General features: G+C 47.5%; 1 long non-coding RNA gene across 1 annotated transcript in view; it reads right to left on the minus strand.

Moving 5' to 3' along the window:
- Positions 1 to 244: 244 nt before the first annotated feature.
- LOC125139500 overlaps positions 245 to 13,849 on the minus strand; it is a 119,140-nt gene continuing 105,535 nt past the window's right edge. Inside the window, exon 3 of the long non-coding RNA XR_007138530.1 lies at positions 245 to 317. This is a non-coding gene — a long non-coding RNA (uncharacterized LOC125139500). The remainder of the gene's footprint in view (positions 318 to 13,849) is intronic.

The raw sequence follows: 13,849 nt of genomic DNA on the forward strand, positions 1-13,849 counted from the left end.
GTGTGTGTGTGTGTGTGTGTGTGTGTGTGTGTCATAACCGAGTGGCGGCCAAAGCGAGGATGAAAGCTGTGCAGGTGTTGGACAATGAATGGCTGAGGCAACTCTCCAGCCTTTGGCATTTCTAATGAATCTGTGTGTGTGTGTATGTGTGTGTGTATGTGTGTGTGTGTGTGTGTGTGTGTGTGGGTGTGTGTGTGTGTGTATGTATGTGTGTGTGGAGTCTTTGAAGCAATAGAACAGAGACTAACCTTTAACTCAACGGCGTATGCCGCCGGAATTCCCTCTCGCTCCAATCGATGGCAAGTTGTGCTTCTGATCTGGAAGACATAGAGCAGAGGTTAAAACACCTTCAGTCTTGTGGCCCAAACCACACTGTGTTCACTACGTAGTGTTCACTACATCAGGCCATTGCACTTATATATATAAATAAATAAACAGTTATGAGATCACCTACATTTTCAGATCATATGTTATAATAAAATTCTCTCTTCCAGACTCTCTCAGCTCAGACTCTGATGTTCAGGATGTTAAGGAGACTCCTGTTGAGTCAGAGTCAGGCCTCTGTGTAGGACACTTGAGTTCTTCACTCCTACCTTCACCTCCACACCATGTCAGGGATGTGGTAGCTCAGTGGTTAAGGTGTTGGGCTACTGATCGGAAGGTCATGGGTTCGAACCCCAGGTCCACCAAGCTGTCATTGCTGGGCCCCTGAGCAAGGCCCTTAACCCTCAGTTGCTCAGTTGTAAGTCACTCTGGATAAGGGTGTCTGCTAAATGTCTTCATGGAGCTGCTTTGTGCACAGGAAGGAAACTGTAAAGTTACACACAGAGACGTTCAGGACAACTGTGTGACTGTGATGGGAACAGTTTGGAGAAGAAGTACGTGTGTGTGATTGACAGAGTGCATGTACTTTTGGTCATATAGTGTAAGTGTTCCCTGTCCCAATAGATCTATTTCCTAGTGCATGATCCTTCTTTTCTCTTATTTCCACAAATCCCTAAATGTTTTTTGTCTACTTTGTTCTATTTCTGGTTTCTCAGGATTCCTCTGGAGTTCTTTAGAGTTCCTCTGGTGGTTTAGGACACAGCCTATGAGCCCATGAGCTACTGTGTGATTAGCTATCTGATGAATATTGACCAGGAATTATTCATTCATATTCATTCATTCATCCATTCATCTCCTACCGCTTATCTGAACTTCTCTGGTCACGGGGAGCCTGTGCCTATCTCAGGCGTCATCACACACACACTCTCATTCACACACACACACACACACTACGGACAATTTCCCAGAGATGCCAATCAACCTACCATGCATGTCTTTGGACCGGGGGAGGAAACCGGAGTACCCGGAGGAAACCCCCGAGGCACGGGGAGAACATGCAAACTCCACACACACAAGGCGGAGGTGGGAATCGAACCCCCAACCCTGGAGGTGTGAGGCGAACGTGCTAACCACTAAGCCACCGTGCCTCTTTACCAGGATTTGATAAGAACTTAAATGATGTTTAAATCAGAAGAAGTTAAAACAGAACATGATGAATCATGGAGTCCTGAGGCTCTGAAAGCCTCTTCTCTTTGCTCAGAGTAAAGATTTCTCCTTGTGATCATCAACTCCAAACACAAGCATCAAAAGAAAACACCCAGAAGAACCCAAGTCATTTCCTTCTGTTGGTTTTTCCATCAGCTCTGTAATCTCCATCTGTCTCTCTGTCTGTGTTATTGAGAGCAGGAGAATATCGAGTGGATATCGAGACAGTTTCTGTAGTCACAGTTAAAGTCCAGGTCAGAGGTCAGAAATTGATCATCAGTATCTTTACACGTTGATGTAGAGCTCCACCATTGCTGAGTTCTGCACCGGAGAGAACGCGTGTCGTTCTTTATACTGCTTGGGGTTGGGGGGTGAGAACAGCTCTTCTTTATTACACCACCCTGTTGTAACAGCACACACACACACACACACACACACACACACACACACACACTCTGGTGTATTTTACTCCTCACATATTATCTTAAAGGCAGGGTTCAGCTTTCATACTGTATGTGACAAAATATCAACGTAATGAAAGTCAGAAAGGTTCTAATTTTGATTGGACTCAGATCATCACCCTGAGCCTCTGAGATGTTCTGATCCTGAGATCCCGAACCAGCTCTTATCACAACCTGGAAATCTTCCCTGTACACACACAGCGCTCTGTGGTGCAAATGAAAAATGAGAATGTGAAAGGGGTTATCGATAAACACCGGAGGAGAGAAGAAGAAGAAGAGAATGAAAGAGGGTTTATTTTCCTCTGTGGCTTTGATGCACAGATTAAAAGCTATTGCTTTCTCCTGACAGGTGTGGAAAGGAAAAAAAATCCTAGACAGGCGATTTATTTTCTGGCATATGAAAAACTCAGCGTTTTCTAAATGACTGTGAAGCACAGTGCCACAGCAGATAACCCTGAGACGGAGAGCACGAGGGACGATAAGGCAGAGCACCTAGACGCCTGCTATGGTCCTGAAGTCACGATCCTGTCTATGACTAATATCACACGCTATATAATATCTAATATATCTGCAGATCTTTGGAGCACTAGCCTCCACACCATGATAACAACCTAACGACTGCAGCACCGATCGACTGGACATCAACACACGAAAGCTCCCTGAGATGATATGAGCAAGGAACCGTGAGAGAAACCAGACTCGAAAAGGGAATGTGGACTTTATGGTCAAAAGGTGCAACCAAGAGATTCACTTTAGGGTTAACATGAAATCTGTTCACTGAGAGTTGTGGTGTATCAGTGAACACGTACAAGTGATGGTGCTCTGACCAGATGTAGGGCACCAGGATGGCTGGGGAAGGTCCGGAGAGCAGAAGTGGTCAGGAACACCGCAGGAACTGCAGTCGGAATGCTCCGAGATCAGTGAGGGAATGTTCGGAATCGGAAAGCACTAGGATCAGGAAGCTTTTGGCATGTCCTGGTGACTGAAAATGCGTTGCTATCGGTTACACTGTAACCAATATGAGGGGCGTGGTCTGATTGCAGAGGAAACCTTCTGATCAGTCTGTTCAGTTACAGAGTTGAGATTCAGACGGGGGCATTGGGGCGGGGCTGTTGTTTGATTGGTCAAAGGTACCGATGATAAACAGAGACCTTTTTTTGGACCTTGTTTGCGGTGTCTAATGTGTCCAGTTGTTTTCCATTCATCAGGCTCATCACTTGTCCCCAGACATCAGTACATTCAGAGTGTGTTGTGTTTAACACTGGCTCTAGTTACTCTAAAGCTCCTGATGTGGTGATTGGCTGGCATCCAGAGCGTCCAGCTGCTTTGGCATGCAAGCAAATCCCAAAGAACATGCAGCTTTAGGAGTGCTTATCAATGGAGCGCTGAGCTGTTTACCAGCCAAGACTCCTGAAACAAACGGTGTGAAATTGGTGGCCATTCGACACCGCTTCCCGTCTCGGTTGCCAGCTAATCAGCTTCCACTGGTGGTGTGTGAGTGTGTGAAGGCCAAACATGATTCAGCACCAGGTTCTCCTTTCATGACCAGCCATGGCACTTATCCCTCATTCCCCATTTTCTCCCGTCAGTTATTCCCTCGCCTTGTTTTTTCTCTCGTCCATCAGAACAGCTCTGTAAGATACACTTCCAAAAGTCAGAGTTACCAAGAACGGTCTCAATTTCATCAACTCTCCTGAAACTGAAATCAAAAGCACGTCATTCGCATGGCTTTTCACATCGTTGGAAAGGACGAACACCAAAAACACACACACTCTCATTCACTCACACACACACACACACACACACACACACACACACACACTCACACACTACGGACAATTTCCCAGAGATGCCAATCAACCTTCCATGCATGTCTTTGGACCGGGGGAGGAAACCGGAGTACCCGGAGGAAACCCCCGAGGCACGGGGAGCACATGCAAACTCCACACACACAAGGCGGAGGTGGGAATCGAACCCCCAACCCTGGAGGTGTGAGGCGAACCCCCCACCCCCACTGCACGTGATCGACTCCTGTTTACTTTCACCATAAGTGTCTGAGACTGCTGAATTATTCCTGCAGGATTTCTTCCTTCGTTCCATTCACTTTCTATTAGCCGCTGAATAACTGAATAATAAACAAAGATGTGAAGGAGTTGAAGTTTGCTCACGGATTTACAAAAAGCATCAATCTTTTTATTTTTGTAGAAGATGAATTTTATTCATTTGCTTTTTTTTCATCACGTGTTGAAGCTTGAGGAACAAGCAGAAGGCTCGTATACGGATGACCTACAACTCGGAGTCATGTATGCGCTGATATCATGACCAAATTAACCATGTCATAAAGTTCTTGTTCTCTTCAACACGTCGTGACTTTCTCCCTTTTAACGACGGACGAAAGCGACAGCCGAGACACAGACACGTCTGCCGCTGTGTCAAACTAATTCTCCTGCTTGGGGTTTAAACGCTTTTTATACAAAGAGCAAGTGTTGAACTGGAAAGCCTTCAGAAAACGAGTCTTATTTGTAGTGAGAATGCAGTGAAGTGTTTGGTTCCATCCCAAATCTTCTTTCTGCAATGTGTAGCGTTTAATTTAAACTATTCAAAATGGCCGACATGCTAAAGAGCGGTACTGCTCTGCCCTGGGCTGAAAGGTTTATATTAGTAATGTAGTAGCTGTAAATAGCTAAGAACGTCTGTGGGCTGATGTGGTGTGAGTAGAGAGTGTGTAAAGGCACAAGGGCATCAACTGTGCACCATAATGCCATATACCATAACTTGGGAGATTCCAAGAAACCATAAAACTCTGATGCCAGACGAGCTAATGAGGCTAACACAGAACAGGCGAACACAAGCAGGTAGTACACCACTGACAGGACAGAGGCATGAACAGAAACCAAAACCCAAGCACATAGTGGCACCGGATATACAGGTATAAAGTGGTGGGGGCATGTGGTAGCCTAGTGGTTAAGGTGCCGGACTACCAATCAGAAGGTTGTGAGTTCGATTCGCACTTCCACCAAGCTGCCACTGCTGGGTCCCTGAGCAAGACCCTTAACCCTCAGTTGTATAAAAATGAGATGGAAAAATGTAAGTCGCTCTGGATATAAGGGCGTCTGCTACACCAGTGGTCCGTGGACCAAATGGTACCGGGCCGCCCAAGGAACATTAAATTATTCCCATGTTATTTACTGTGGTGTATTTCTCTCGGGTTTGTGCGACTTTCCATGGACGAGAGGTTAACTGGGAGCTGAGAGACGTCACCTAAAGCCTCACCAATACCGCGCATGCACAAAATATCATGATATCGGGCCGGGTTTAGGTGACGCCTGGAGCCGAGCGGCTGCGAGCGGCAGTGGTGTTGTAGCTTTGGTGGAGAGAGAAGGTGTGTATCGCTCTTCTCTCTGTTCACCGGTACTTTGTCATGTTTAACACTGCTTGGTGTACGTGTATATTGTGTTTGCTCAAATTTAACCCACAAATTAGTAAAAATGAGCAGGAAACAGACGTCGTTAGAAAGTTAGAAACTCTGCCGGTGTTCTGGATTAAAGTCATGGTGGAATACCCTGAGATTGTCACCACAGCACTTACATCCCTATCGCCATGTCCGACATGCTATCTGTGTGAAGCGGGGATTTCTGCAGTGATGGCAACCGAAACAAAACAACGGAATAAACTGGACATAAGCGACACACTTCGGGTGTCATTGTCTCCTGTTACCCCAGATGGAACCGTCTCGTTGTAAAGAAACAAGCTCAGGGTTCTCATTGATTTAGCGTTGTAGTGAGTTAAAAAGGCATGATTAAATACAATTACATTAAAATACAAAAGAACTTTTGAGGACGATTTCCTCCTTCTTTTACTTAAAGTAGAACCGTGTTACAAAGCAACAGCCGTTAAACATCTAAAGCATCCTCGAGGAACACTTTTGTTCGTGTTAAATAATGCCACTCATCTCTGAGTCTAGAAGATCTACGAGGACCTCAGCCAAGAACCCAATGTTGTCTTCTGGGATTTAAACTCATAACCTCTACATTATTAATGCTCGGTCTTTACAGCCATCAGGCCTGATTCGGGGAAGCAGCTGTGTAAAGAGTCTCCAGTTCATAAGGAACAGCCTTCAAGGCCAGCGTGTGAGATCTTTGCAGCCGGTCTCTTGGTGTAGGAGGAAACAAAGCTGTTTGATCTGGAAGTCAAACCCAGGGTGAAGAATTCACGGCCAAAGTGTGTGGAGCTGATCCCTATTATTCCCTGATCCATTATTTAAACGCAAGATACTTCAACAGAGCCATTGTTTATCTGTGGGAGAAATCCTGCCATGAAATATCGATTTGTGTAGAGCTCACATCTTCTGTGGGCGTTCTGAAGCGTGTGCCGATTCCTCGCTGTCGTTTATCCTCAGCACACGGCCGAGGTGTCACGCAGACAGACAGACAGAATAAAGAGAGACAGATGGTCTCCATCACACATTTGTTCTGCTTTTCTTTTATTCAATTTCTCTCATTTTGCATCTTCAATTAATCTCAGAGACAAATGTGGTGTCCGTGTGTCCTCCCAAACAGCCAGACTGCTCCAGCCAGTCTCACCAACACATGCTGATAAGCTTCGGAATGGAGTTTGTGTGGGTTAGTTTGTATTGTTTTACAAAGTGAAGCCTGCTGAGCCTTTTAATAGGTGAAGGGAAGACAAATGAGAACAGCTAGCTGTCCTTTATTGTTCTGAGTCCAAATCCCTTTTTCTGTTGCAGCATAAACACACACATCAGCTTACAGCACAATCTCACCGTCGGACTTAATGACACAACTAAATCTCACAAGTATATTTATAAATGTAAGACAAGTTCCATGGAAACGTCAAACCTCATCACAGCATAATAAAATATGCATCGCTGAGAGAGACAGGTGGGTGAGTACTGAGTGAGACGGGTGGGTGAGTGTTGAGAGAGACAGGTGGGTGAGTACTGAGTGAGACGGGTGGGTGAGTACTGAGTGAGACAGGTGGGTGAGTGTTGAGAGAGACAGGTGGGTGAGTACTGAGTGAGACGGGTGGGTGAGTGTTGAGAGAGACAGGTGGGTGAGTACTGAGTGAGACAGGTGGGTGAGTATTGAGTGAGACAGGTGGGTGAGTACTGAGTGAGACTGGTGGGTGAGTACTGAGTGAGACAGGTGGGTGAGTACTGAGTGAGACAGGTGGGTGAGTACTGAGTGAGACAGGTGGGTGAGTACTGAGTGAGACAGGTGGGTGAGTGTTGAGAGAGACAGGTGGGTGAGTGTTGAGAGAGACAGGTGGGTGAGTGTTGAGTGAGACAGGTGGGTGAGTGTTGAGAGAGACAGGTGGGTGAGTACTGAGTGAGACAGGTGGGTGAGTGTTGAGTGAGACAGGTGGGTGAGTGTTGAGAGAGACAGGTGGGTGAGTGTTAAGAGAGACGGGTGGGTGAGTGTTGAGTGAGACAGGTGAGTGAGTATTGAGAGAGACAGGTGGGTGAGTACTGAGTGAGACAGGTGGGTGAGTATTGAAAGAGACGGGTGGGTGAGTGTTGAGTGAGACAGGTGGGTGAGTGTTGAGAGAGACGGTGGGTGAGTACTGAGTGAGACTGGTGGGTGAGTATTGAGAGAGACAGCTGGGTGAGTACTGAGTGAGACAGGTGGGTGAGTACTGAGTGAGACAGGTGGGTGAGTGTTGAGAGAGACAGGTGGGTGAGTGTTGAGTGAGACACGTGGGTGAGTGTTGAGAGAGACAGGTGGGTGAGTACTGAGTGAGACAGGTGGGTGAGTGTTGAGTGAGACAGGTGGGTGAGTGTTGAGAGAGACAGGTGGGTGAGTGTTAAGAGAGACGGGTGGGTGAGTGTTGAGTGAGACAGGTGAGTGAGTATTGAGAGAGACAGGTGGGTGAGTACTGAGTGAGACAGGTGGGTGAGTATTGAAAGAGACGGGTGGGTGAGTGTTGAGTGAGACAGGTGGGTGAGTGTTGAGAGAGACGGGTGGGTGAGTACTGAGTGAGACTGGTGGGTGAGTATTGAGAGAGACAGCTGGGTGAGTACTGAGTGAGACAGGTGGGTGAGTACTGAGTGAGACAGGTGGGTGAGTGTTGAGAGAGACAGGTGGGTGAGTGTTGAGAGAGACGGGTGGGTGAGTGTTGAGAGAGACGGGTGGGTTATTGTTGAGTGAGACAGGTGGGTGAGTGTTGAGTGAGACAGGTGGGTGAGTGTTGAGAGAGACAGGTGGGTGAGTACTGAGTGAGACAGGTGGGTGAGTGTTGAGTGAGACGGGTGGGTGAGTACTGAGTGAGACAGGTGGGTGAGTGTTGAGTGATTGAGTGTTGAGAGAGACAGGTGGGTGAGTACTGAGTGAGACAGGTGGGTGAGTACTGAGTGAGACTGGTGGGTGAGTACTGAGTGAGACTGGTAGGTGAGTACTGAGTGAGACGGGTGGGTGAGTACTGAGTGAGACAGGTGGGTGAGTGTTGAGAGAGACAGGTGGGTGAGTGTTGAGTGAGACACGTGGGTGAGTGTTGAGTGAGACAGGTGGGTGAGTGTTGAGAGAGACGGGTGGGTGAGTGTTGAGTGAGACGGGTGGGTGAGTGTTGAGAGAGACAGGTGGGTGAGTGTTGAGTGAGACGGGTGGGTGAGTACTGAGTGAGACGGGTGGGTGAGTACTGAGTGAGACAGGTGGGTGAGTGTTGAGAGAGACAGGTGGGTGAGTGTTGAGTGAGACAGGTGGGTGAGTGTTGAGAGAGACGGGTGGGTGAGTACTGAGTGAGACTGGTGGGTGAGTATTGAGAGAGACAGCTGGGTGAGTGTTGAGTGAGACAGGTGGGTGAGTGTTGAGTGAGACAGGTGGGTGAGTACTGAGTGAGACAGGTGGGTGAGTGTTGAGTGAGACGGGTGGGTGAGTACTGAGTGAGACAGGTGGGTGAGTGTTGAGTGAGACGGGTGGGTGAGTGTTGAGAGAGACGGGTGGGTGAGTGTTGAGTGAGACAGGTGGGTGAGTGTTGAGAGAGACAGGTGGGTGAGTGTTGAGTGAGACAGGTGGGTGAGTACTGAGTGAGACGGGTGGGTGAGTACTGAGTGAGACGGGTGGGTGAGTGTTGAGAGAGACAGGTGGGTGAGTGTTGAGTGAGACAGGTGGGTGAGTGTTGAGAGAGATGGGTGGGTGAGTACTGAGTGAGACTGGTGGGTGAGTGTTGAGAGAGACGGGTGGGTGAGTGAGACAGGTGGGTGAGTGTTGAGAGAGACAGGTGGGTGAGTACTGAGTGAGACAGGTGGGTGAGTACTGAGTGAGACAGGTGGGTGAGTGTTGAGAGAGACGGGTGGGTGAGTGTTGAGTGAGACAGGTGGGTGAGTGTTGAGTGAGACGGGTGGGTGAGTATTGAGAGAGACAGGTGGGTGAGTACTGAGTGAGACAGGTGGGTGAGTACTGAGTGAGACAGGTGGGTGAGTGTTGAGTGAGACAGGTGGGTGAGTGTTGAGTGAGACAGGTGGGTGAGTATTGAGAGAGACAGGTGGGTGAGTGTTGAGAGAGACGGGTGGGTGAGTGTTGAGTGAGACGGGTGGGTGAGTATTGAGAGAGACAGGTGGGTGAGTGTTGAGAGAGACAGGTGGGTGAGTGTCGAGAGAGACGGGTGGGTGAGTACTGAGTGAGACAGGTGGGTGAGTGTTGAGAGAGACAGGTGGGTGAGTGTTGAGTGAGACAGGTGGGTGAGTGTTGAGAGAGATGGGTGGGTGAGTACTGAGTGAGACTGGTGGGTGAGTATTGAGAGAGACGGGTGGGTGAGTGAGACACGTGGGTGAGTGTTGAGAGAGACAGGTGGGTGAGTACTGAGTGAGACAGGTGGGTGAGTACTGAGTGAGACAGGTGGGTGAGTGTTGAGAGAGACGGGTGGGTGAGTGTTGAGTGAGACAGGTGGGTGAGTGTTGAGAGAGACAGGTGGGTGAGTGTTGAGAGAGACAGGTGGGTGAGTACTGAGTGAGACAGGTGGGTGAGTACTGAGTGAGACAGGTGGGTGAGTACTGAGTGAGACGGGTGGGTGAGTGTTGAGAGAGACGGGTGGGTGAGTACTGAGAGAGACAGGTGGGTGAGTGCTGAGAGAGACAGGTGGGTGAGTACTGAGAGAGACAGGTGGCTGAGTACTGAGAGAGATAGGTGGGTGAGTACTGAGCGAGACGGGTAGGTGAGTACTGAGAGAGACGGGTGGGTGAGTGTTGAGTGAGACAGGTGGGTGAGTGTTGAGAGAGACAGGTGGGTGAGTGTTGAGTGAGACAGGTGGGTGGGTACTGAGTGAGACGGGTGGGTGAGTACTGAGTGAGACAGGTGGGTGAGTGTTGAGAGAGACAGGTGGGTGAGTATTTTTTTGAGACCAGGACCAGATTGGTGTGTCTTGAGAAGGGTGTGTCATGTGGAGGGGGAGATGTGGTGGGTGTGCAATTCAGTGAGAGGAGATGGGCGAGTGTCTGACTGGGGCAGACAGGTGTTTATTTCAAAAGGAGGATATGGGTGTGTCTTTGAGAAGAGGAGATGGGTTTGTGGGTGTGTCTTTGAGAAGAGGAGATGGGCGTGTCTTTGAGAAGAGGAGATGGGTGTGTCTTTGAGAAGAGGAGATGGGTTTGTGGGTGTGTCTTTGAGAAGAGGAGATGGGCGTGTCTTTGAGAAGAGGAGATGGGTGTGTCTTTGAGAAGAGGAGATGGGCGTGTCTTTGAGAAGAGGAGATGGGCGTGTCTTTGAGAAGAGGAGATGGGTGTGTCTTTGAGAAGAGGAGATGGGCGTGTCTTTGAGAAGAGGAGATGGGTGTGTCTTTGAGAAGAGGAGATGGGCGTGTCTTTGAGAAGAGGAGATGGGTGTGTGGGTGTGTCTTTGAGAAGAGGAGATGGGCGTGTCTTTGAGAAGAGGAGATGGGCGTGTCTTTGAGAAGAGGAGATGGGTGTGTCTTTGAGAAGAGGAGATGGGCGTGTCTCTGAGAAGAGGAGATGGGCGTGTCTTTGAGAAGAGGAGATGGGCGTGTCTTTGAGAAGAGGAGATGGGTGTGTCTTTGAGAAGAGGAGATGGGCGTGTCTTTGAGAAGAGGAGATGGGCGTGTCTTTGAGAAGAGCAGATGGGCGTGTCTTTGAGAAGAGCAGATGGGCGTGTCTTTGAGAAGAGGAGATGGGCGTGTCTTTGAGAAGAGGAGATGGGCGTGTCTTTGAGAAGAGCAGATGGGCGTGTCTTTGAGAAGAGCAGATGGGCGTGTCTCTGAGAAGAGCAGATGGGTGTGTCTTTGAGAAGAGGAGATGGGCGTGTCTTTGAGAAGAGGAGATGGGCGTGTCTCTGGCTGTGGTTAAGTGTTGGGAATGGTGTGTCTTAGTGTCTCCACTTTTCTTTCTCTGTTCTTTCTCTTTGTATCTCTGTCTGTCTCTCTTCCCTTCCGCTGCCTCTATAAACACTCACATGTCTGTGTTTATTTGCACTCTTGCCTCAGTGCTGAATGATCTCTGCACTTCTTCATCATCTTCAGTCTGTGAGGAGGAGGGAGAGTAAACACTGCTCTCGTCTTCATCTTAGTAATCCTGTTTACACACAGGACACACCACCTCTGGAGGACAGCACACTGTCTCGGAGTCACAGGGGAACCTGCACCATCCACCTTCATTTCCTCCTCATTCTCTCCATCTCCAATGACCTCGATTGTGCTCCATCAGCCGAGACCTGATTGGTGACCAGTGTGTGTTTGTCTAGTTTTGCATTGGAGCCAAAAGGCTAAAGTAGCAAACATGAAATAGACGCCGAAGAACAACTGTTTCTTTACTGATGACACACACACACACACACACACACACACACACACACACACACACACACACACACACACACACACACACACACACACACACACACTGATGTGGTCTAGGACTCAGGTCCTGTAATATAGATGACATTTACTTCCATGTGAGTGTGAACAGACAGACAGGAAGCTCACCAGACAAACACCACCTTAATTATTGCATAGTGAATGTATGATAGAATATAATTGTGTTTGTGCTATTTTGGTGTGGTTGGTGAAAGGTGGTGTTTGATGGTCATTAGTGTTTAAGTGACTAAACATAAGGTTTAATGTTGAGGGTGAAATATTTTGTTTTTGATGTAGAATGTCGGTGTTTGATGGAGTTCGGTGGTGAATGTTAGTGTTTTAAGTGTCAAAGGTGTATAATGTTTAAGGCAGTTGTCAGTGTTTGGTGGTGAGCATGTTGGTGTAGGATGTTAAATGTTTGTGTTTGTAGTGTTTAATGATGAATGTTTGAATTTTGGAGTTTAAAGGTGGGGTCTCCGATTTTGGAGAAATGCTTCAGAAAACTGGGGACGACAAGCAAAACAAAAACAACACAAACGTGTAACCAATGAGCAGAAAGGGGTGTGTCTTGTCGATATGGGTGGAGAGAGTGTTCGGTGCGCAGAAAGGGGCGTGTCTTGTCAATATGGGCAGAGAGAGTGTTCAGTGCGCAGAAAGGGGCGTGTCTTGTCAGTATGGGCGGAGAGAGTGTTCGGTGCGCATGTGTGACATTAGCAGAAAGCGGTTTTAACATTGACATGGAGGATAAAAACAAAGAAAGAGAAGAAAGACTTACGATAAGGACAAGAAGTAGGACGTGTTAATATAGGATCAGCTTTCCAGCGCTGGAGAGAACTGAAGGAGCAGGAAGTTGGCCACATATTCACAGGTTGGAGTTTCCCGAGTCAATAACTCCTGAGCTAAACGCTGTTACTACACAAATAACACCTCTTTTCTATCGTAGTAATGTAGAGAGGCAGCTACAACCGCGTTTTGTGTAGTAACAGCGTTTAGCTCAGGAGTTACTGACTCGGGAAACTCCGACCTGTGAATATGTGGCCGACTTTACTTAAGACGCCGAGGCGCTTTTTTCCTTCTCGATAGGTGAGTAACGTTGGTTTTGCTTTGTTACACAGAACTAATATATGCCTTTGTCCTTTACATCATTATGCTTGTGTGGCATTTTTGCTTGTTTGTTTATCTACAATCGTATTGTTCTTCCCTTCAGCTATGATAAAGACACGTTTCTTTCTGTTAGTCGCCCGGGTTACGGATGGATGTGTGGGCGGAGCTATCGATACAGGGGTGGGACCCGTTTGGGTTAGGGGCGTGTTTGTTTTGGTGATTTTATATGTCAACGTTGGCTTTCAAACAATGGAGACCGCACCTTCAATAGTTAGTCTGTTGGTGTTTGATGTTGTATGTATTTAAGTGTCTAAAGATAAACTGTAGTGTCATGGGTAAATATGGTGCTAGCCGGAGATTGTTGGTGTTTGTAAATATTAGTGTTCTGCGAATGCTGAATGTTGTATTATAGCTGTGTCATAATGTTATTAGAGTTGGCTTTGGAGGAAAGGAAGCAACCTTACAAGTGCTGTTAAATAACGAACAGAATGTGTTTATGTATGAAGAGATGAACTGAACCTGGATCAAGGCTGATTACTGAGTGCTTCAAATTCAAACATACAGAAGGACAGTGAAAAATACTGAAGAGTGTTTGGACCGAAGAACAGATGGAGACGATGAATGAGGCTCCTTTCGAGACGAAAGGTTTCTGTGATGTTGCGCGGGCGAGGATTGTTTTGTGCTTTTAATTGGCTCGATGTGTAAAGCACAAAGTTTAAACCTCCACTCAGAATTGCAAATCACTAACCACTTTGATGTCTTTGTCGAGACTTTACGACTAAGGAAAAATAAAAGCTTTGTCTCAATGCTGCCAAGTTTTCTTATTAGTGCTCGCTCTAATAAGTTAGCTTAGTTAAACTTTAAAGATCACATGGTCAGAACTACTGCAGCACAAAATGTAAATTAGAGAGGAAATAACTTTACTAATTGGCCAATTA

This window comes from Tachysurus fulvidraco, chromosome 19 (assembly GCF_022655615.1).
Source record: "Tachysurus fulvidraco isolate hzauxx_2018 chromosome 19, HZAU_PFXX_2.0, whole genome shotgun sequence".
NCBI classification, from domain to species: Eukaryota; Metazoa; Chordata; class Actinopteri; order Siluriformes; family Bagridae; genus Tachysurus; species Tachysurus fulvidraco.